This window comes from Etheostoma cragini, chromosome 4 (assembly GCF_013103735.1).
Source record: "Etheostoma cragini isolate CJK2018 chromosome 4, CSU_Ecrag_1.0, whole genome shotgun sequence".
Classification (NCBI taxonomy): domain Eukaryota; kingdom Metazoa; phylum Chordata; class Actinopteri; order Perciformes; family Percidae; genus Etheostoma; species Etheostoma cragini.
The window spans coordinates 9,432,507-9,454,813 of record NC_048410.1 but is presented as its reverse complement, the minus strand read 5'-3'; the positions used below and the strand labels follow the sequence as shown (position 1 = coordinate 9,454,813).

The 22,307-nt window shown below is 39.7% G+C and overlaps 1 long non-coding RNA gene across 1 annotated transcript; it reads right to left on the bottom strand.

Annotated features, from left to right (window-relative positions):
- Positions 1 to 226: 226 nt before the first annotated feature.
- LOC117943238 lies at positions 227 to 18,863 on the bottom strand. Its single transcript, XR_004656324.1, has 3 exons — positions 18,762 to 18,863; positions 18,248 to 18,252; positions 227 to 239 (listed from the first exon to the last, which is right to left on the bottom strand). It is a non-coding gene; the product is annotated as an uncharacterized LOC117943238 (long non-coding RNA).
- Between the last annotated feature and the right edge of the window lie 3,444 nt (positions 18,864 to 22,307).

Sequence of the window (22,307 nt, the reverse complement as noted above, 5' to 3'; positions counted from 1 at the left end):
TCTTCCTCTCTCTGTCTGCTTTCCAGCCCGTATGTGATTACTGTCTCCGCCCCTAATTTGATCCACCTGTTTGTTTTTCGCTTCCTCATTTCCCAGTGCTTAAATCGTCACCATTCCCACTCACCGTTGCCAGTTTGTAGTTACTCTCACTTTCTCACTCCTGCGGTTTCCCTTGTGTTTGTTTTCCCGGTGTTGGACTTTTGACTATTTCCTGAAGACGATTGTTATTGCTGTTGTACCTTTGCCTGCATTGTTCTTGGAACAATAAATCTATGCTGATGCTGAAGACGATTCAGCCCCAGCAATAACAACGCATCCATTAATTAGCAAGTGAAATCGCTCCCTTGTGATATGTAAGAGCATTTTGCCCTTTGATTAGTTTACAGTAATGCAAAGTACTAAAACTTATTTGATTAGCTGAGCCTGAACGTTAGCATAAAAACACTTATACTCACATATCACAGCAATGAGGCTGCAAAAATTAAACCAGATTACATCCTTTACTGTCAAATTGTGAAAATAACAAATTAAATGGGATTAAGAACTGTTGACATAACTGTGTGCATGTGATAAATATTCAGATTTTATATTTGTTATACTTATTAGCTACATGGCCTTACAGTGCAGTGTAATACAAGGATAACCAAACCATCTGAACTCTTGCAGGCCAGATTAGCTGGAGAAATTAGCTGAAGCCTAAAAGTGACAAGCAAAAATAGAGAAGGACACAGGACAGAGAGGATGAGGGAAATGAAGAAGGAGAAGGCATCAAACTGGAGAGATCCGGAGAATCAGAGCAGTAGAAGGTCCCAGATGGAGATGAAGAAATAAGTGAAGGAAGAGGAAAAGGAAGAATTGAATGTGATGGATGAAAAGGAGGCTTCAAATCAAGATAGATGGCCATAGGAAGGGAGTGATCACCAGGAGGAGGCAGACGAAGATGACAGGGAGGAAGCTGGTAATAACAATAATAACAATAAATTGAATTTGTATAACGCTTTTCACAGACCCAAAGTTGCTTTCCATGGCAAGGTAGAAAACAAAACAAAACAAAAAACACTTGAGGCCGGACTTGAAGATGGTAAGGGATTCAGAGTCACAGATCTCTTGGGGGAGGGAGCTCCAGAGCCTGGAACTTCCTGGGGGGGCCAGTTGGTGGAGGGCTTTGTAGGTGAGGAGCAGGATTTGTTGGTGATCCAGTGGGAGATGGGAAGCCAGTGGAGTTGTTTTAGGACTGGAGGGATGTGGTTGCAGGATTGGCTGTGGGTGATGAGTCGGGCAGCTGTGTTCTGGATCAATTCGAGTCACTTAATGGTAGGCCGGCAGTTACCCCTGGACCATCAGCTATTTTTGTTGTTTATGTTGTAAGGTTAGAGATTTACAAATGGGTCTCATTTCATCAGTATTTATGATCAAACCAAAGGTAACCCTAACCCATATGGGGATTCCTATGTACTGTCTTCCCATGCCACCCCATGCACAGTTTTCTAGACCCGCCACTGTCTACAAGCTCCTCTTTATTTTTTTACTCTCAGAAATCCTGCTGTGAATCAAATTTAGGGGAATCTATGACAGAACCAACAGGCTCCTTTCTGTTTTGTTTTTGATCAAATTATTTGGACCAGAGATGGATGGAACAAAGAGCTTCTTCCCATCTATGTATCTTTGTCTCTTGTTGTCTGAAAATGCCAGAGCCTGTGTGTCAACAAATCCATTTTTATTTCTTCTGTGATCCAAACCAGATGCAACTGTAGTCAGATCAGTGAGATTAACTGTGGATAGAGATAGGTGTTTGAGGTTCCTTTCTCTTTTGGTAATGAATTGGGGGAAGATAAAGGGAATGTGGACAGAGATAACAGAAAATAGCAGAAAATACTGTGTTCAAATAGTCAAACATCCGTAATGGAAGCATGTTATCTTATGATGTAGCCACATATACACAAATCAATACCTTGAATGTTTCATAGGCAATGTTACACACTTGGATGTGTGGAAGAATTGTCCAGGCGTGCATGATTTTTAAGAACATTCATTCTTCCAATAGCTTATATACAACATACATACACACAGGCACACAGACATATGACATCCATGCACACATGCATAGTACAAAAATACAAAGAAAAGCAAGGTTTAAGTTAAAGTTGAAAACTGTCCATACAGACAAAAAGACAGCATGGTGTATTGACCATTCAGGCAAGCTAGCAAAACAGGCAGGTGGCTAATATGGCAGCCCAGTCAGCCGTTGCCACAGAGACAACGGAATGTGTTCCCGCGCCCGGGGATCACGGGCCACGTGTGGTTGTTTCATTTCCCCATTGTTGCGTTCCCCAGAGCAGCCCAATATCATGGCAGTTCGTGAAATGGTCACATTCGAAAATCGTGACCTGTACACAAAATAAACAAGAAAATTATGTACACATATAAATATATCAAAATAACGTCATCATTTCACGAACTGCCGTGAGACTGGGTTGAAAATAGCCAGTAAGGGAGTCAAAAAGTGGCAATCAGTCCAGTCCAAAGTAGTCCAGGGTAGTTATGTGTGTGTATAACGGCTTAAACACTGAAGTCAATCACAGCCCCTGCCCCTGTGTAGTTTTGAAGAGCTTAATGGCCCTACGGACAAAGGACTTACGCAGCCTGTCTGTTTTGCAAGACAGAGACAGGAGCCTACTACTGAACACGCTCTTCTGCTTGGAGAAAGTGGTGTGCAGGGGGTACCAATTATAGAGATAAATCTGTTTCACCACACTAGTGTAACCTTTCTTCAAACAGTGCAGAAAACACAAATGACCATGTTACATTACTGGGCTACCCGCACTCATATTCAGTCTAGCACAATACATGTATTCCCATAGTCCATGCACATGAAGCCGCCGGCAACTACAAGGAATTCCCTTTAACTGCTTAGCTATAGCTCGAGCCAAGTGCCCTTTTCAGAGATGTACTAATAAACTTTTCTATCACATTAACCCACATTTCATTACTGATATCCACTATCTGTTTTTTCACATCTGTATTGGTACAACAACACCTACGCAACTACGATGCTCACCTGTAATCACAGAACATAGCCTCATTCACGACTGCACTAACTCAGGATTTACTGAATTGTGCAGGACCCCTCATAGCTGCCCACAGTGCCTGTGTCTTTGTACTCACCCATACCTCACACCTTATGCAGAACAACACATTAACATAATCAAGCAAAATACCAAAAGAGAAAGAGGGAATGCCTTTATGACTTTACATAGCCAATACTGCTTCTACACCATCATACAAGCTATCAAGCCAACAACTCTTTAATATCAATTTAAACCGGATAAAATGATTAAAACAAACTTCATCCAATTGAACCCTTAAAGCTAATGTGTTCACTGGAAACAGATGGGATGAAGGAGTTTCCTGCGCACTGGCAAACATTTGTTACCATGAACATGACCCCAACACCATTGTTTAAAAAAATGGTAATTTACATTTCCCTTGCAGGATTTATTAAGAATGTTAAATTAAATTCAGTGCTTTTAACACAACACTATAAAAATACCACGGCCAGTAAAACCAAAACACTTATATCACTAAAAATAAATCCAAGGCTGTGAATCCAATTACATTTAACAGTTGTCAGCCAGCATGTAAATATATACCTTGATTTTGACAGTAACTATTAAAACCCATAGCACTCTGACCTGCATTCATTTTTTATCACACTTGCTGTAGTCTCGCTTTGCCAGACCTTCCTCCGCAGCACTGTCGAAGAGGGTTTCGCAAGTCCACACAGCATTCCAGAATGGAATAAGAACGTGTTGTCCAATTTCGCTCCGGTAACGCTGGCACCAAGAGTTCAAAACATGCTCGAGTGCATCTCTGTGTTACTGCATCACAGTACAGTACACCCATGTGAGGGGCGCCCGCCCTCCCTCTCTATGTTGCCTGTGCCTGTCATGCGGTGGACTTTGTTGCTTTGGAGCTCTGGGCATTAAGGGAGGTTCGGCACCACTCATCTGATAAATACAATACAGCTTTTCTTGTTTTTGGAGCAAGAGGTGATCAATTTGAGTAGCGCTGGGTGAAATTCTGAGTTGAACACAGGAGCGAAGGGAACAAAGCTTTGGGAGAAAGGAGCAAGAGAGAAGCTGACAGTGAATGATTCACACATCCAGCAGACACAGAGCAACATTAGCATTAATTTGGAGTTGAGTTTGTGTCCAAAATGTATTCTTGTTTTAGCTTTGCTTTGTTCTCCACCAACTCCTGAGGGAAATATTTGACTTTTTTAGTAGCTTAGTGCTCTAATGGGTTCACCAGGTAGTTTCTGAAATTGTTTGTTGTTTGACAGCTGCCTGCTGCGACCGAAAATTAGTCAGATGAGAGCAATGGATTGAATAAAAACAGTAAAGTATCAGGCTGATAAAACAAAACAACAGCCCTTGTTAACATGCATATATTGTTTACAGCAGCATTGACCTGATTTAAATGTTTTATGCAATTAAATTGCGGTCAATAATAGAAGCAATAACCAGTTAGCTCCCACGCACGCACGAGACTAAAAACAACTCTGTGGAAGTTACATATATGGTTGCCATCTGTGGCTTATGGTTAAGTGGAGGTTTAACAATAGCAATGAAACAAAAACCTACTGCAGAAGACTGCATGAACATGAAGAAATGCATTAAATTAAAGCACCAGTTTAGTGAAGACAAGAGCAAAGCAGCTGTTGCAATATTTCACACATTTAAACATAAGACTTAAAACATACACCTATAATTTCTGACACATATAGAACAAAAGATAAGTGTTAGAAAACACAGTTTACAACCTGCTGTAGATTTTTAGTTGTTAGATTTACTCTTCATCTTTGACCTATCAAATTGCTGCCACAGTGCAAGTACTGTCAAGCACTGTCATCCAGCATTTTAGACAAACAGTTTTTAAACTAATGAGCAGCCTCTTTAACCAACATGCTGCCTTCAGAGCACATGGTTAGCAGAGGGATTTCCAATAGAAGCTGCAAAAATACCTTTTGGCTGACTATCCAAACGCCAAGGTTGCTGTCAGTGATTAGGCAAGTGGTCTAGCTAACTGACTGAGCTAACTGACCAGATAATCAGAACTTAGTTGTCCGCATTTCCCCTTTCCACACTGTGGCAGTCGGCCTTTGGAGCTCAGCGGAGCAGACAACCTGAGCTCACAGGTTGGGAGAAGAGAAAGTCAATACCTCTGACTTCCCTGGAAACCCCCAAAGAAATGAGCTGGAAAAAAACAAAAACAGACTAAGAAATCTACAGAGTCACTTACAGATTACATACACTATGAGACATGATCAATCAATCAGCCATACATATATATACATATATACTGTATATGTGTGTGTCAAAAACAATAGTTGCATGCAATGCATCCTTATCTCTATATTTCGGCTTTCACATGCAGAAACCGCAGTATTTTTTAAGTAAGGCAGGAAATAGAGGCATAGAGAAAAATCCATCAGCCTTTCCTATTTCTGATCCCAATTCTCAACCAAGGCATTATTTTCGAAAAGAGCTGCTTCAAGCGCCTCCTGAGCCTCGGTGGTTTGGTACTCAAACATGCAACAGGTGTGCTTTTTCTTCCACTCCTTCCCTCTCTCACAGTGTCTTTCTCATGCACTGAGAGAGGTACAGGTGATTCTCTCCTCATTGCCATCGGCAGTCAGCTGTGTATGAAGGTCAATCCCTTGAAAGAGGGCATGAGAGGAACAAGCCAATCAGAGGGGAGATGAGACAAAAGTGTGATTGACTGGCTGGGGAAGGGGAGGAGTGGCCAAGGGGGTGGGGGGGGGGGGGGGGGGGATAAAGGCACCAAACTAAATATGCATACCCAATGAGGAATCAGGAGATGAAAGGGCCTTGTTGCTATGGCAACACATCTGGCATGGTGTAATATCAGTGTGGCTTCGTTGATATGAGGACTTCAGGGTTTTAGGCCATGAGGGTTTGAGTGAGGTTAGGTGAAGTGCTCAAACACATTTTTGTGTGCGTGTATATTGATTACATACTTCTGTAATTGCACATGTGCTAACAATCTGCCACAAAGTGACTTGAAATGCAACTGTTAAAACTGCCTCTATCAATTTCTTTGCAACCTCTTTGCTCCTGAAGTTACCAACCAAGCATTTAGAACTACGTTTAGATTTTTGTTCAAAGCTTTTGTTTTCACCATATGTCTGACAATTAAATATCCAGCATTATAATTTTTAATTCTAGAAAATCATCATACTTTTTGTATGACATTGTTTTAATATTTATGAAACTACATGAAAACATTGAAGATGTTCATACAGTTACACATGTCTACTTTTATCACACCGTCTCCAAAAACAGACCTGAGGACTGAACAGATTGTCCTCACATGGTCCTGAGTCTGCTAAATGATTGATCAGATTATCAGATTTAAGTTGTCATTTCCTTGATGCTCCAAGGGTTGGAGCCCTTTAGCTGATAAAGAAACACAGATAACACTGATCAGGAAAGTATAATGCAATTTATCATACAGTAAATCTCAAATGGTTTATAACAGATAAGGAAATGATATATTTGTTTGGCTTTTTACCACATCCATTTTTCAATTTCTCAGCACACTAGCATCATATGTACTGTATTTGAAAAGATAAAATCACCTGTTAGAGAAATGTATTATTCTGACTGTGGAAGGTGGAAGATAACCTTGGTAGACTGCTTCTGTGTATGATACAGAAAATTGTCATATTTTGAAATCTTAAGGGTCTTTGAAGGATCTTGGGTACAAATAAATTTCCTTTTCTGAAATCTGTTTCAGTGTTGTGCCTCTAATCTTGTCAAAAGTATCATTTTATCAATAGAAGGACAAGTGATACAATAGACCGGTCACTACTAGTAGATGGATAAAGGCAAGAGAAGAAGAGTGGAAGACTTTTGACTGCCACAAGACAAAAACAGAGAAAAATTCATGAGAGTCATATGGAGAAAATGCCTTCCCCTCCTCCTCCACCACCACCTCCTCCACATCTCTTTCCTCTCTCATTTATTTCAATTTGTCATGCTTTACTTTTCCCTCAAGAGAGCACGCTTGCTGGTGAGCGGCCCCATATAGGCCGCGAAATTGTGTCTGCGTCTAGCCTGTAATGAAACATTTAGATGCAGGGGAGAGTGATGGTTGCGCATTAATACAAGTGGTGGTGTTGCCAATACAAGCCTCGGCTCCAAGCAGCCAGCTCAGCCTGCCACACCAAGCAGCATGGGGGTGACAGATGTCTGGCCTCTCAAGTCAACACAGTTTTTTTCTTTGTGGAGGGGTCAAGGGTTTTCCAATGGTGCGTAATGGTTGAGAGCATTTGTTGACATCTGATAAGGTGATAATGGCATCCTGGAAGGAAGGTCCTGGACTAACATGTACAGGTCAAAACATTTTAGTATTGCCAATAGTGTAATGATGAGCAGGATTGTAACAATGTTGATATGAGCTGATAAGAATGATTGACAGCTTAACACATAAAAATACTTGTAAAAATAAGGCATTATTTTCATCATAGTAATTTATACAAGTATAGCGCAGCATTAAATAGAAATAATTTGAGTAAAGTACTTAAAATGTGTACTTAAGTACAGTACTTATATACTTAATATACATACCGTTATCTGTCAATTATTGTTATTGTTTATGCAGTCATTGTAGCAACCCTTAATAAAATACCAAACACAATCAAAAACGGTAGCTATTCTATTTTTAATTGCTGTGAAAAATCTAGACAAAAAATATAGTTTTGACGATTGTTGCTCACTGGATGTTAATCAACCTCTGCCGTTTCCAGCTCTGTAGATAAATTATTCTCAAACCCCTTCATAGTCAACACTCCACCACATGTTGTTGCACACAATATGATGTTAGCTTTGTAAGTGTTAAAATTGTAAAGCAGTTTATCATTTTGCTTCAAAAGCATTAGCATTCATCTGCAGTCAGAAAGGGGCTAACCCTTGCCTTGGGTTGCTAACTGAAATAAAAGCAACAGACACAGCATACACTTATTATGTATCAGTGTTGTACACATGTTGCCTTATGCAAATAGCCCCTCCCATCTTGCTGTGTAGATCATTCGCAACAGTGCCGTTGATTCCTGAATTTTAAAATGTTGCACATCACATTATATGAGAAAAGTATTATGTGTAAAACATTTGTTGGCATGGCACAACCTAAGATTGCTCTTTTAGCACATCAAAGCTTCAAGCAAGTACAATTTTCATCTTCTTTGATGACCCTTAGCTATGCCTACCTGTTTTTTTTAGCCCTAAAGCATGCAACAGCTACAAAACCATTCCAATTTACCAGATGCATTTGTCTACATCTTCATACAGTGCTCCATGTAATATAATGCCCATGTATTCTACATTGTCATCCTTCATTCAAAATTTCAAAAATATTTCAAAAATAAAAACCCAAATAGTACACAGTGAAGTTCACAGTTTCCTTTTTTGCGTTTATTTTTTTTTCAGTACTGCTATTGGCTTCAGGCAAACACACTCCCTCTTGATTACATGCATAGCTCCAATGAGACTACATTTTGAGAGATCTTTTACGTGCAAGTTTTTCAGACCCTGGGTTAAGGGTTTGACATTGTATGGCAAGGAGAACACACTTTTGTCATTGAGAGATCAAAGGGAAGTGGGTTGGATTCTTACATCTCTGTGCTGTAGAAGCCAATAGGCAGGCTGATACTGATCTATTGAATACTACTTTGAGTTTTGCAAGAAAAGTCTGTGTAAGAGACAGAGAGAGAAGCAGGAAAATCTTGTCTTTGTTGCCCAGTTCTGTATTTCTACCACCTGGTTCACAAAATTATTCTTACCTCTTCTTACTAGAACTAGGTTTGTGTTGGTCAAAAAAGGAGTATGTGAGAACACACGGGAGAAAAAAACAATGCTACGTGCTACTGCATTTGAGTCAGAACACACAATAGGTCACTCCTAGAGATGGAGGCTGCAGCAGCTAAAGACAAGGCCAACTCCAGTACAAACAGAAATCTGAACAAGGAAACAATGTCAAATCAGTACTGATGGTATATGTAGTCCACCAAAGAAATACGTTCCTCAGTGTGTGCTTTTTTGACTGAGAAAGTTAGTTATCCTGCTCGCAGAGCATGCTACATGTACCAGGATGCATTGCGTACAATCAACAAGTTTGTTGAGCTCTTTTAGCTTTTTTAGTTAAAGTGACTATGTGTATTTCTGAATTTCTGTCATATTTTATACAAGGGTTTTAAATTAACCTTTTTTTAATGGAGATTTTAGTAAGACCTCTACCCAGGTCCGATTTCTCACACAAAGTCAAAGAATAATTTGTGGCAGGTAGAGAGTGCTATAGTAACACATTCTGAAGGGTCAATAATTTCTTTGTAACACCAGAAAAGCCTGTGTAATTGTATCCAGCCAGCTGAGCTAAGTAAATTGAAGCACTAGATTACTCTATATAGGTCAAATTGTATTTTAATGTTTTTTTAGAAGTTAGTTGTTATAGTTATGGCTGATGCTGGGGCACCACCTTCACAGAAAAGAAGGAAATTAAACAAAGAACTAAAAGCTTAAAGGGAAAGGGAAAGTGAACGGGCGATAACCGGGTCAACTTTGGTTGGGCTTTTAACAGATGGAAACAATTATGGGATTGAAAATGATTCCAAAACGTCCCCAAATTGGCCCTCATGTATGTAACATGTCTATTTCATTCATGAAATACCTTTACAATGTGTGGTGTGGTTGTACATCAGTAGCCAACATAAAAAAATGTCCCCCTTCCATTTAACCTGTTTTATTCCTTTGGTAGTGTTTGTGTTGGCCTACTAATTTCTTTCCCTTGTCCCCCTGTAACCTTACTTGTGTAAAGCATCCGTGGGTTTCATGAAATGCGCTCTATTACTCTAAATTATAATGACATTGGTTGCTACAACAAACTTCTAATGCTTCGGCTTGTGACTCAGTGACATTGATACACGGTTTAGCTCACGATACATCCAGGCTAAGTTACGTAAGCAAACATTTGAAACGCAGCAATAAATCTGTAACGTGTTCTTATATTGTAAATGTATGATTTCTTTCTGAGCGAAACATTCATCGCGACTTACGACCTCCCCATAACGCTAACTCTGTAATACAGTAGTCAATGCAGCACCATAAAGAAAAGACCCTTACAACAGCAGGTGTGGCAGAAACACCACGACTTTTGTCAAGAAAGAAAATATTCTTGTAACTAAACAGAACAATACAACTGTTCACCTTCTGGGTTTAAGTTTGTCTTTTTCACGAACCAAGACTAGATTTATTACCTGGTTAATCATAAACACAGTTCATTCAAACTGGAAAACACTACTTAAAACTTACCAAATCTGACTGGTATTTCCACTCTTCCAACAATCACCAACTCAGTATTGTTCTAAATAAATCCTTAATTTACAGAGCAAGATGTGAAAATATACCAGCTCCACATGCTGTATTTCCCCGTGTCTGTCTCTGCTGTCCCTGGTGCTTGATGGCGGTTGTCCCTCCTTCAGAGGCCGATCGTTAAATTAGCAAAATAAAATAAAAAAATAACAGGCCCATTATTGCCCTGCTAGCCTTGGTTGTCTTTTCCAGTTTATCTTGAGGAAGACTGTTTTCACCACACCTCTGTTCAAGTGAGCAGTAAAACCTTCATGCAGAGTAACACACTGTCACGGTGCAGTAACAGTATCCAGTGAAAACTGCCCATGCTGACATTCATTGAACAATACTTATTGTGATTCTGTTTGTGTCAGAGGGCAATTTGGGCAAAGGCACCACCAGTAGGCGTTTGCTCTCTGCAGCTCAGGTTCTGGAGGCTCCCAGCCGCTGGCCATGTTGTCTCCGCTGCAACTGCCCTCTTTCTCAGCCTCCCTTAGCCTCTCTCTGGCCAAATACAAAAGCAGCTGAACATCTGTGAGTCAGCCAAAACAGTAAAAAAATATATTGTCCATAACATGCTCTCGCTGAAAGAAACATAGCTAGTTTATAATACAAGAGAAGACAAGAACAGGGAAGTTTGTGGAGTAGCACTGAAGTAGTACTGTGTTTTTTTGTAAAGCAGATTTTGCAGCTGAGACTGACTAAGCCTCACAGACACAGATAACAGTGGAACAAACGGCAGGTTTTATTCACAACATAGCCTTAAAATCCCTGAAAATCACTGACTTGTCCGTTTAATGAAAGAATGGGGAGAGAAAAAGAGGGGGACAGCAGTTGAATTAGCATTTGATAAAAGAAACCACAAATGAGTTTGAAGACATTTATTCTTTCACATGACTATTGTCTTGTGGGACTAGCATGTGTGATCATTGCTTGTGTCAGTGTCTTGTGTCATTACATTGAACCATAGCTGATGTATGCTCTATCGGCTTGTACATTTGCCTATAGGTTCCCAGAACCAATTAAAAAATGGCTCAAATATTCCTCAGTAAGTTCATCCATTTGCACTGTGCAATCAGCTCGACAGTCTTATGACATAGCCATCGTGGCTAATGTAATTAGTCTGTAGTTATAAAAAGAAAGGCGGTAATGAATTGTTTAATTCTGGAGCGAGAGTAATCCGTTTTCCTGCTTAAAAGTTTTATTATCTCATTGTAACACATCCTCTCTGAGAGGAGATGTTGCACTTGCCTGTTTAACATTATACATTTGTGTAGTGCACAATATGAGGGACAAATCCTGCATTAACACATGAACACACAGTGGTAATAACAGTCACACAGTCATGCACACGCACACAGGCGAGAGGCATCATAACTCCCTGTCCTGTTGGCCCTGTCAGTCTTATCTCCCCCTCAGGCGATGACGGGAGCAGAGGTGGAGCAACTCTGGGTGGGAGTGCCTCAGGTCTCTTACAAAGGGGCCCACATAGTCACTTCTGTCCGCTGGAGGGTGAAATGAGCCCAGGTAGAGCATACTGAACAGTGGCTGGTGTAGCGAGACCAGATAGAAGGCTCTTCCACCTTTAGCCCTCAAGCATGTTTTCCAGCTGATAAATTGCATATCTGGTCTGGGAGTGTGAAGCGGGGACGGTCCGTCAGTTTTTGGAGTTGAGAGGTGCTCAGCTTGTGAGTGTGTTGGGAAGCTACTGGTGGCTATGGGGTTGTCAGCTCAAAATTCACTGATTCGCTCACAGCTGAGGTTTGCTTGGCTGGCCATGAGCGGCTCTGACTCAATCAATTAATAAAGCTCAGTACAGTACCACAAATTATGCTCACCCTGACCACTAAGGTAAGCTTTTTTATGACTAGATAACTGGTAATATTGGACATACATTGTGTCTGCTATACAGTGCAGGTAAGCATTAAATTGTGCTTTTTTGCTGGTAAATGTATCCGAAAAGTAAATGTAGCTCTTTTAGAAAGTTCTCATATTGATAATACAGCACAACTAACTGTAAAACCTTGTGCTGTTTATAACCCAATGCATCACCTCTCCCCAAGAGCAAAAACCAACAACTCTCATCCGATTGATTTAGATGCAAATGGTGTACTCACACATGGTGGAAAATGACACTTGTTTCCTATTTTCTTACCCCCTTACCCCTCCTCCCCCTCCTCCCCTATGTGCACTGCTTTGCAAATTAAGTGGAGTGTTTGTGACAGCTTGATGCTGGCGGAAGCAACAGCAAGCAGAGCTTTGGATTGCAAATGTTCCCCGAGGGGGCCGGCCCTGGTTTGATATACTTAATAAACTTCAAATCCGACAGGCTGGCAGAGGCAGCACGCTGCTGCTTATTTCTCTTACTTCCCACAGTGAGATATGGGGCCCTGTGGAAATGGGAATGGGGAAAGTTTAGACACATTTGTAGGAAGGATCAGCAAAAAACGTGTGTGTGTGTGTGTGTGTGTGTGTGTGTGTGTGTGTGTGTGTGTGTGTGTGTGTGTGTGTGTGTGTGTGTTTGTGCACACAATTTTGGCTGCCTGTTATGGAAAACTGAACAATATTCTGTAGCAGTAAGGGATTGTGTATACCGCATGTGCTGGGCAGGTACATCAAATCATCAAATTATCAAATAAAGAAGCATCCACAGGAGTGGAGACAGAAAAATAATGCAACCCAATACAAACACCCTGCAAAAATCCAATTTTTTAAGCTTATGTTTTGTATGTTAGTGCTCTAAGAGGTGCCAATTCCACTGCTTTTGCACATTATCATGTCGTAATCATGGCATGTACAGTATGTATGTTTGTATTTTTGATTTTGTTTGGAATTTAACAAAGCTGGGACTCTGTATGGAGCTAAATCAGGGCCAAATGTTTTGTTAATTTAAAAAAACATGCACTATATAGTTGAAAAACTAAAGCTTGAAATTGAAAATTTAGGTTTTGGTATTAAATTGGAAAATAAAATGTATTCAAACTAAAAATAGGTGTACCAATAATTTTTTCAGTTTGAATAAAATTTAGATTGCGTTCTGGAATTATTTTTAATACATTTTTAATTTTAATTTTTCACTTTCATATTTTTTTTCAGTTCCACAATTCATTTTTTTAGATTAAAAACTTATTTTTTACGGCTTCAAATCTTATTTTTCAGTTTCAGATTGTTTTCAGATGTTTTTTTACTTTCTTCAGTCAAGTTGCTTTCAAGAAATGGTGTTACTGCGACAACTCTAACTATGAAAGTCTGTCAGTGACAAAGTTCACTATAAGACACTAAAACTATATACACTATAAGAGCAATAAACTGTGCCAGATTGTGTGTGTGTATATATACTGTATACATACTGTATATATTCAATACGTTTATTTAAAAAAACAATGCTCAAGTTCTCACTTCAATCAACTTTTTTAACGGAAGTCTCTTGCTCTCTCTCTCTCTCTCTCTCGCGTTCTCTCTCACACTTGCTCTTTCTTACACAAACACACACACACACACCTCCCCATCCGGTCTCTCAGCATCAGCATAATCAGTGTTTAAAATTGTGTTAACAATTATAAGGCGTTAATAGGCAAAAAACCTTTTTAAGAGTATGATATAAAAAACGTACCCTCGTGTTCCTCTGACATTTGCTCAGGAGCAGGGGTTGTGTAATGAACAGAAGGCATCTGTGGAATCTCTGGCAAAGCTTCTGATCTTCCCAGCTTTTGCAGGGCCAGTTCTTTGTCAATGTTGAAGGAATAGTTCCCCATGCATTGCTCTCTAGATTTAAGCCTGTTTAAAGGAATGATTAACCGGGCTTTGGTCTCAATAGGCCTATTTACTTCTTCAGAGACATTCAAAGTCTGCGCTTCTTCTTCTTCTTCTTCTTCTTCCGCTATTTACTCAATATTGCCGTAAAAGACGGTTGTATTATGGTTACGTGTGTAATATGCTCTGCTGGAAAGATCAATAGTTACGAATTGTAACTCCTAGCCCTCTAAGAGCTGGCGCTATTGGGTTCATTCCTTCGCGCATGCACAGTTGTGAAGATTATCTTTCTTGCCTTTGTGTCCAGCACAGGCCCCAATTACGCCCGCCAATACTGTATACAAGCGGACCCATCCCTTCTGCAATGCAGAAGGGATTAGGATAGAAGGAAGAACACACATGCAACGGAAAATTATTCCATGGATATAGGCTTGCATGATTGGTAAGAAACGGCATCATGACTGACAATTTATGGGACAGCGGCAGAACACACATGCATATTGCTAGCTTGAAAAAAAATAGGGAAACGAACAACGGATCCGCTCATATCAAATACAGTTGGGGCCTGTGCTGGACGCAAGGGAGGGAAAGAAAATCTTCAAAACTGCACATGCACAAAAGGATGAACCCAATAGCGTCAGGTCTTAGCGGGCAAAGCCTATATGAAATAGAACAATTAAGTCTTGTGTAGTAAAAGACAAATTTGTGTCAGTTATTTTACTTGTGTCATGAAAAAACAACAGCCTTTAATCGTTAAACATAGCCTACAGTAATCTGTTTTTGTCAGGATAATATCTCTGAATTCATCATTGGTACATGTTAGGAAGATCAGAAATAAAGGTTGAAAAAGAATATTTTCACCACACTTAGCGGTAATCGTAATCATTAATACTAATCAATATTACTCACCAGGAAAGTGCAGTGCCGATCTCTGCATCATTTTTTACCTCCTCTCCCGCTGAAGCATGTAAACGAAATTGTTCCATGTGAAAAATTGACTAGGGTCCTCTTTTCAATACATGCACAATGCACATACATTGAGAGGTACACGTTTTTTTTTAAAAGATACATGCGAGGGTAATGTTTTCTCGGTAAAAAGAAAATACACCGTCTATATCTTTGTTTGCTCAGCAGAGAATGACCTTTGAACTGAGACCCTCATAACAGAGACAACTGACAATGCTGTGTAACAGATTTTTAACTGATCATGCTACTGTCTGGTTTTCTAACATACTGTGCGGGAACGTTTGTGTGCCTGTTGACCCTTCACGCCTATTAGTGGTACCCTTGAGTTTGATTTACAGATTGACTTCATTGGTTACGTTAGTTAACCCTCCCTATCACCCCATCTGTCCTCCCATCTATTTCCCTACCCTTCTTCTCTCATTGGTTTGCTGTGCTTGGTTATATTTACAACTGCTAATTTAAAAATATAAATAGCCATTATTAATTTTTCATAAATATTTTTCCTCATGTTTGGTATTTGTAAAGTTATATACTAGTATACATATTAAAATTTTCTTGGTGTCAGTCTCCCCTACACCTTCCTCAAGCTGTTAGAGCTATCAGCAGGGCCCATTCGTGGAGCAGGTAAAAATTTACCAGACATAGTATAATCCTGCAACATCTCTCATGAGTTACTTTTAATCCTCCCCTAGTAAATTAAAGTGAGAAATTGAATTAGAAGCTTTTCTTGTCCAATAATACAGATTTAGAACAAAGTATCTGATAGAGCGCAAATACCGTAGTCTCCTCTATTCTGACATATCCTCAGAAGTCTAATCTCTCACGTACATGCAGTGTTTGATGTCCAATTAACCAGAATGCACACAACTGAATATCGCATTTAAACCCCATTATCTAGACAAGGGAAATGTTCACAGCTACCTTAGAGTTTCCTGTCAAAAAAACATGATCTGCATTTCCAATAATGCCAGCTATTTCTAGACTTGGAGAAGAGATAAGTGCTGTGTTGGGTTCTTTCACAGTGTGTATAGACTCTTTAGTTGAACATTATTGGCAGTTAAATAGGACATGCTTGACTCACAGTTACACTTTACCTACAACCATAGACTTTAAAAAAGAACCTAAGTCTGGAAGTAGCTGTTATCACTGGAAATGCAGATTAATATATGCCTACAACAGAACCCGTCACTCCAGATATACTGTAATACTGAGCTCTCCCTATGACAAACAAAGTTGAATGCCAAACTGTTAAGATTACACCACAGGTTCATAGGGCTTCAACCTATATCAGGATGGAAAATTCTACAAAACAGATAAGAAGCAACTTCATGATTTTCTAGCTGTGGTTTAACACTGACTGCGCCACAACATGTTTTCATGTTGCATCCTCGAGAATGAAGGCAGGGCCACTTGCAGCAGATTGCCACAGACTGACCCTCATACAACAACATATACATATGTGTGGATTTCAGTTATTCAGCAACTCCAAATACCTAAATTTATTCTGGTAATGGGAACGTCTTACTGTCTACTCTAGCTAGTTAGCTGCAAGTTAAGCTGGATTCCAGTACCTAGGTAAAGGTGACCAAATACTGTATATTGTTTAAAATCTGAATTTTCTACTTCAATAAAATATTTAATCTTTTTTCAGTTGATTGCATCTTTATAATGTGCAGTTTGGCTCTCTTGTTTAAATTATAAACTTGTTAGACGATACCGTTTCTCAAAGTATGGCCAATGGAGTCCCTCAGGGGTATTTTGTGGGTACCATCAAAAAAGTCATAGTATAGTATGTGTATCCCCTTCCTGCACCTGTCACCTTAGGACAGCGCTAAGTATCAAATAGGAAAATTAGGATTGACTTAAATTGTAGATCCGATGAGGAGACTGCTGAGCTTTACCTGCCTAACTGTTGAATTAGACCTGCAGTATCTACCCAAAATGAGACACGCAACAACAGACTGACGGTTTAAAAAAAGGTGTGTTGAACCCGGTAAATCCTAAATCCTTCACAGCACAGTATCTCAACAAGGTAGGTAAATTAAAGTGAATACTGCATTGCATTACTTCCGTACCTACTACCCTCTTTCACAGAGAATGTCCAAGGTGAGTATTGCAATGGGAAAGATATGAAGATGTGGATGAGACCATTTCCAAAGGTGAGTAGCAACAAGGATGGAGATGTAGATGGATGACAGCAGAAGATGGAAGAGGAACCGAGGACTAAGGCCACAATTGAAGGACTCTCAAAAGAAAAAAACTTAAAAATCTTTTCTGACTTCTGACTCACTTTTGTCATTTACACACACACAAACACACACACACACACACACACACACCATTCATAAGTCAAGGGGAAAGCGGAGAGAGTGGTACCCAGGTAAGATGACCACTCCACTCAGTTTTTTCACGCTAAAAATGGCACCTAACAACTGAAGTTTCAAGTACAATAATTCAAGGATTTCAAGGAACAATAATACATACAGGTTGTGATTTGACTCAAGCTTAGGAGAAGATACTTTTGGTGCTTTTTCCTCATGGAAAATAATAATACATTTATGATTTTAGATTAGAGACACACATTTAGAACACAAATACATTAGAAAACAGCTACATTCTTAGAACAGATTACAAATAACATGGGGTTTAACTAACCACGGTTACACATGTCATAAGAAAATGTCATAAAAAGTCACAGGATGGTAGGCCTATGTCAGTAAAAGTCATGGGACAGATAGATAGATAGCTAGATAGCTAGATAGATAAATAGATAGATAGATAGATAGATAGATAGATAGATAGATAGATAGATAGATAGATAGACATATTTTCTTTCCATTACCCCTTTTGTACATACTATAGAGAAGAAGATTTAAACCTGAAAATGGCCAAATGATGTGCTCTCAACATGTGTTGAACGAACGGCATCAACACCCCACAGTTTCAGTCATTACTTTTGGGTATCTCTCTGACCTCAGGACCTTTCTTGTATACCATCCCACTTGTTGTCGCCCTGTCATTCCTTTCCTGTCAATATTCACTGTCATTTCTCAATTAATGGTAAAAAATCTGTTCAATAATTCCTTTGTCAACTGCAGTACCGGCACTTTTTACTCTTCAGCCTACCTGCAATTTTTCTTGGCCCACCCTTCAGAATCAGAACCCATCAAAAGTTTGCTTCTCCATTTGATGCTAGTTTGAAAAAGCAACTGAAAACCTAGACACTAATAAAGAAGTGGGTGAGTTTGTAAGTCGTTTTGTTAGCCTGTCTTCAGTAAGGAACTAAAAGACTGTGTGCTCCAGAGCCAGACATGTCAACAGAGGTCCAATTCCAACCAGAAACATAAGGTACGATTCATTAGTTTCAAACTAACGTTAAAGTTGATGTGAACAGAACCGCTAGCATTAATGAGGAGTCTGAAGCTACCAACATTAACGTTACCTTAGCCAATGACACCAACGTCAACAATAACGTGAGCAACGAAACATATGCATGGCCTGACTATCAAGGGAAAATATGATGTATGTGTGCTCCACAAACAGCTGGCTCTGTTTTAAAGATAACAAACCAGGCTGCAAATCATGTAGCAACATCGCGTTACTTGCAAATGATACTTATCTCCAAGACTTGTTTTTCACTGCAGAAATCTCAAATGTCATAATGATTTGCCAATGTAAGAGAATACCGGCACCTTTTTTCTCCACTTCAAGCACTGGTCAACTATAACAGAAATCTACAGATTTTGCTATCAGCTAAGGCTAACAAGATCCTGACAGATTGCTCTCTATTTATATTGTAAAGGATGACGGTCATGAATGTGGAGTCCACTTTATGATAAAGATCTTTGAAAACAGAATTTCAAACAAGCTTATGACCTTTCTGCTCAATGCTGCAGAGCCACTGCAGTGAGAATGTGTCTGAAGTCCGGGTGACGTGAGCCTGGTAATTGTGAACTTCTCTCCCCTTTCTCCGCTGGCTGTTGTGAAGGGAGCGTGTGCTAAGGTTGAAAAAATCCCTACCATTCCCTCTAATAAGCCCCTGTGGGACCTGAATGAACACTGCTGCAAGTACATGCAAGCCGTCTCAAAGTGAGAGCGCTAGCTACTTCCATTTTTTTTTTGGGGGGGGGGACATTCATAGTTATAGAATAATGACCTAACACCCCACTCCGCTGTGTGACACATGATTGGGTTACAATAAGTTGTCAGAATCAATCATGGTTGGGAGCTTAGTGCAGCACAAAATGCTTCCTTGTACAAGAACTGTACTACTGAGATATTGTCTGTCAATTTGTGTGACGTAAGTTAGGATATTGGTAAAGCTACTGATTTTGTACAACTTCTTTCAGCTGCTGGTATTTTAAGGGTACATCATTTAATAACAAACCTACAGTATGCAGTGTATGTGTGTATTGTTGAGATGAAAAGAGTTTTTCTTAAGGTATGTTTCCTAAATGTCACATGCACATGAATAGGAAATAGACAAAGTAATGTGATTAAAAGAAGAGATTAAAAGAAAAAACGATAAATTCATTGAGGTGCAATTGCCTTTTTCACATTTATGTTGTGCATGCTCCTGCCAACTTGATTTCTCCAACATGAGATTTCTACTTAGCCCTTTCTGTTGACATACAAAGCTCCACAACAGCTTGTTGTGGTCTACAATTGAGGCCCTCGATGAAGGCGAGCTGAATGTCAGCGGGTGCTGAAGATTGTGGCAAGGGGCTTTCGGTGTAATTAATTTCCTGGGAGCTTTGGCCCCAGATCTCCAGAGCCGCTTCCTTTCATTTGATATCAGGTCCAAGCATCTCCCCCCATGAAGCTCATGGTCCTGCTGTAGGGTTCTCCAGCCTTATCTGTAGCCCCGTCTTATCTCTAGCTTGTCCCTGCAACCTGACTGCAGGAAGATTAGCTCTGCACCTCTTGTCACCTCCTGATTTTTCTTTCAGTGAAGACAGAAAAGAGCCCTACATAAGCCAAGATTAAGCTAGTACTGTGGGTGTGCTAACCATGTTTTTCTGGAGGTCTTCTCAAGCTGTGGTGGCTAGGGTAAAGGTCAAACCTGTTTAGTTTAATCTTTCACTTTTACAAAGTAATTACACAGGGAAGGGGAGAAAAAAAGTTATCTTGGGAACATATGGTACTTCCTTATAGACCCCTGTATGTGACACTTAGAATTCCTTTCTTTTCAGTTGAAGCTCAGACCATCCTTAATGTACATTTCCTAGAGAATCCGGGGGAAATATGTTCTGTTCAAAGCTCATTTATGAGCAGTCGTACAGTAGATTTGGGTCAGTTGGTGGCTCTAAGCTGTCAGGAAGAGGGCTAAAAGCAGAAAGTTGAAGGCACTGATGATGGGACCTTTTGGGAGAGATTGCAAGCCCGGCCAATTAGCTAGTGAAAGGATGGTGTTTTGAACTTCAACCTTGCCTGCTGTACTTTCATTCAGCTGAGAGATTTGATTTTGTTCATTAAGCCCAGTGTAGTATTCTCTGCTGTCTACAGACCTATACTATTACACAAGCATCAGAGCCAAGGTCACAAACGGTCCAATTACAATTCCACTTCAGCATTTTGACATTTAGAAGAGAGAGAGAGAAAAAGGGTTAGTGCAAGAACAAATACAGTTGTATGTTCTTTTGGAGAGATACAAACCCAGACAACTCTCTGACCTTCTTTCAAACCTTTTCCCTCTGTACTCCAAAATTATTATCATATTGACATGTTGTGTGTTGTATGATTTCAAGTCTACACGTGATATGTGACTTTCTAGTTTCTAATTAGGGAGTAGTTTGTAAAGGCTTTACCAAAACTTTTAATCCAAAGACAAAAACAGCCAGCCTTCAAACTCTGACAGAATTCAGCAGCTGCTGTTCATCAGCAGCTTCTTTTTAATGGTATCCTTTTTTGGAGGGATAACATTGTGTATGTGTGTCAATTAAGAAAACCTGAAAACCCAAAGCTGCGTGCCTTTTTCTCCTACCAAGAAAAGACAAAATCAAAGCAGTATCTCCTGTTGTAAATAACTGCTAGTGTTTCATAAATAAACATGCTGAGGCAATATTTGAGTACATGCCGCTTGAATTTTTTAATTATCTCCATCCCCCAAATTGCAGTTGGAGAATCTCTCAGTTGATTGGGTTGAGTTCTTTCTATGAGAAATTGTGTGTAACATGATAAAAAGCACAATGGGGTTTGTGTGTGACTTACTTTTTTTTGTGTGTTCCCCTCTGAGACAAAGTTCAACAGCAAGGCTTTGTATTACAGACCTGCTTAATATTAAATCTGACTATGCAAAACCTAGTTTAGACAAGTAACAGTGGATGAGAATATTGTTTGTTGTTCATATTTTCAGAGATTGTTTCTTTTTTTTACAAGAGAAAAGGTTTTAAGGATGTGGAATAAGTGATGAATTTGGCAGACATAACACTTTCTAACAAAGTTGCTAAGTATTTCTTAACAGAATCTGTAACCCCACATAATTATGTAGCTAGCTAATGTGCACACAGCTTGCCCTTTGAAATAATGCTAGATTTCCACTCTAGGTGGTAGGGTAGTTAGCAGGTCATGCTGTGGAGCTCACGTCAGAGCAGACAAACATAGTTTAATCCATTCCTCACACCTTTGCTCTTGTGTTTTGGTTTTGAAAAAGTGATTAAAAAAAACTAGTGTCGCTCTTATTTGAGCTGCATTTACACAGTTTTTGCATGTGGAGAAATGCAAAGGAGTTACGGTAGTACGTTATCATTTGAAGATTACTGACATTAAAGTGTTATCATACATGACATTCTTTTCATTAGCTAGTATATAATAATAAGCGTTTTCCTCCCTCTACACCATATCTTTAGAACACACAACGCCACTGTGTGTATGATTTGGCATGTTACATCGCAGATATGCAGCAGTCTTACTTGCACAGCACGTGTGGCTATGTGTTTGCATGTGCATATACTGAGCACACAAGGATATGCACAATCCTGTCATCATTATTTAAATGAGGTCTCTCTTGCATCATTTCAAAATGCTTGACCATCTGCAGGCTTTCTCTCCACCCTCAGAGGGACTTGAACAGCATGGCAGTGGCTAACAGTGAGCCCACTGCGTTCGCACAGGAACACAGTGTAAAATCTGTCACGGCCTCTGTTTATACTTAGGCACCGC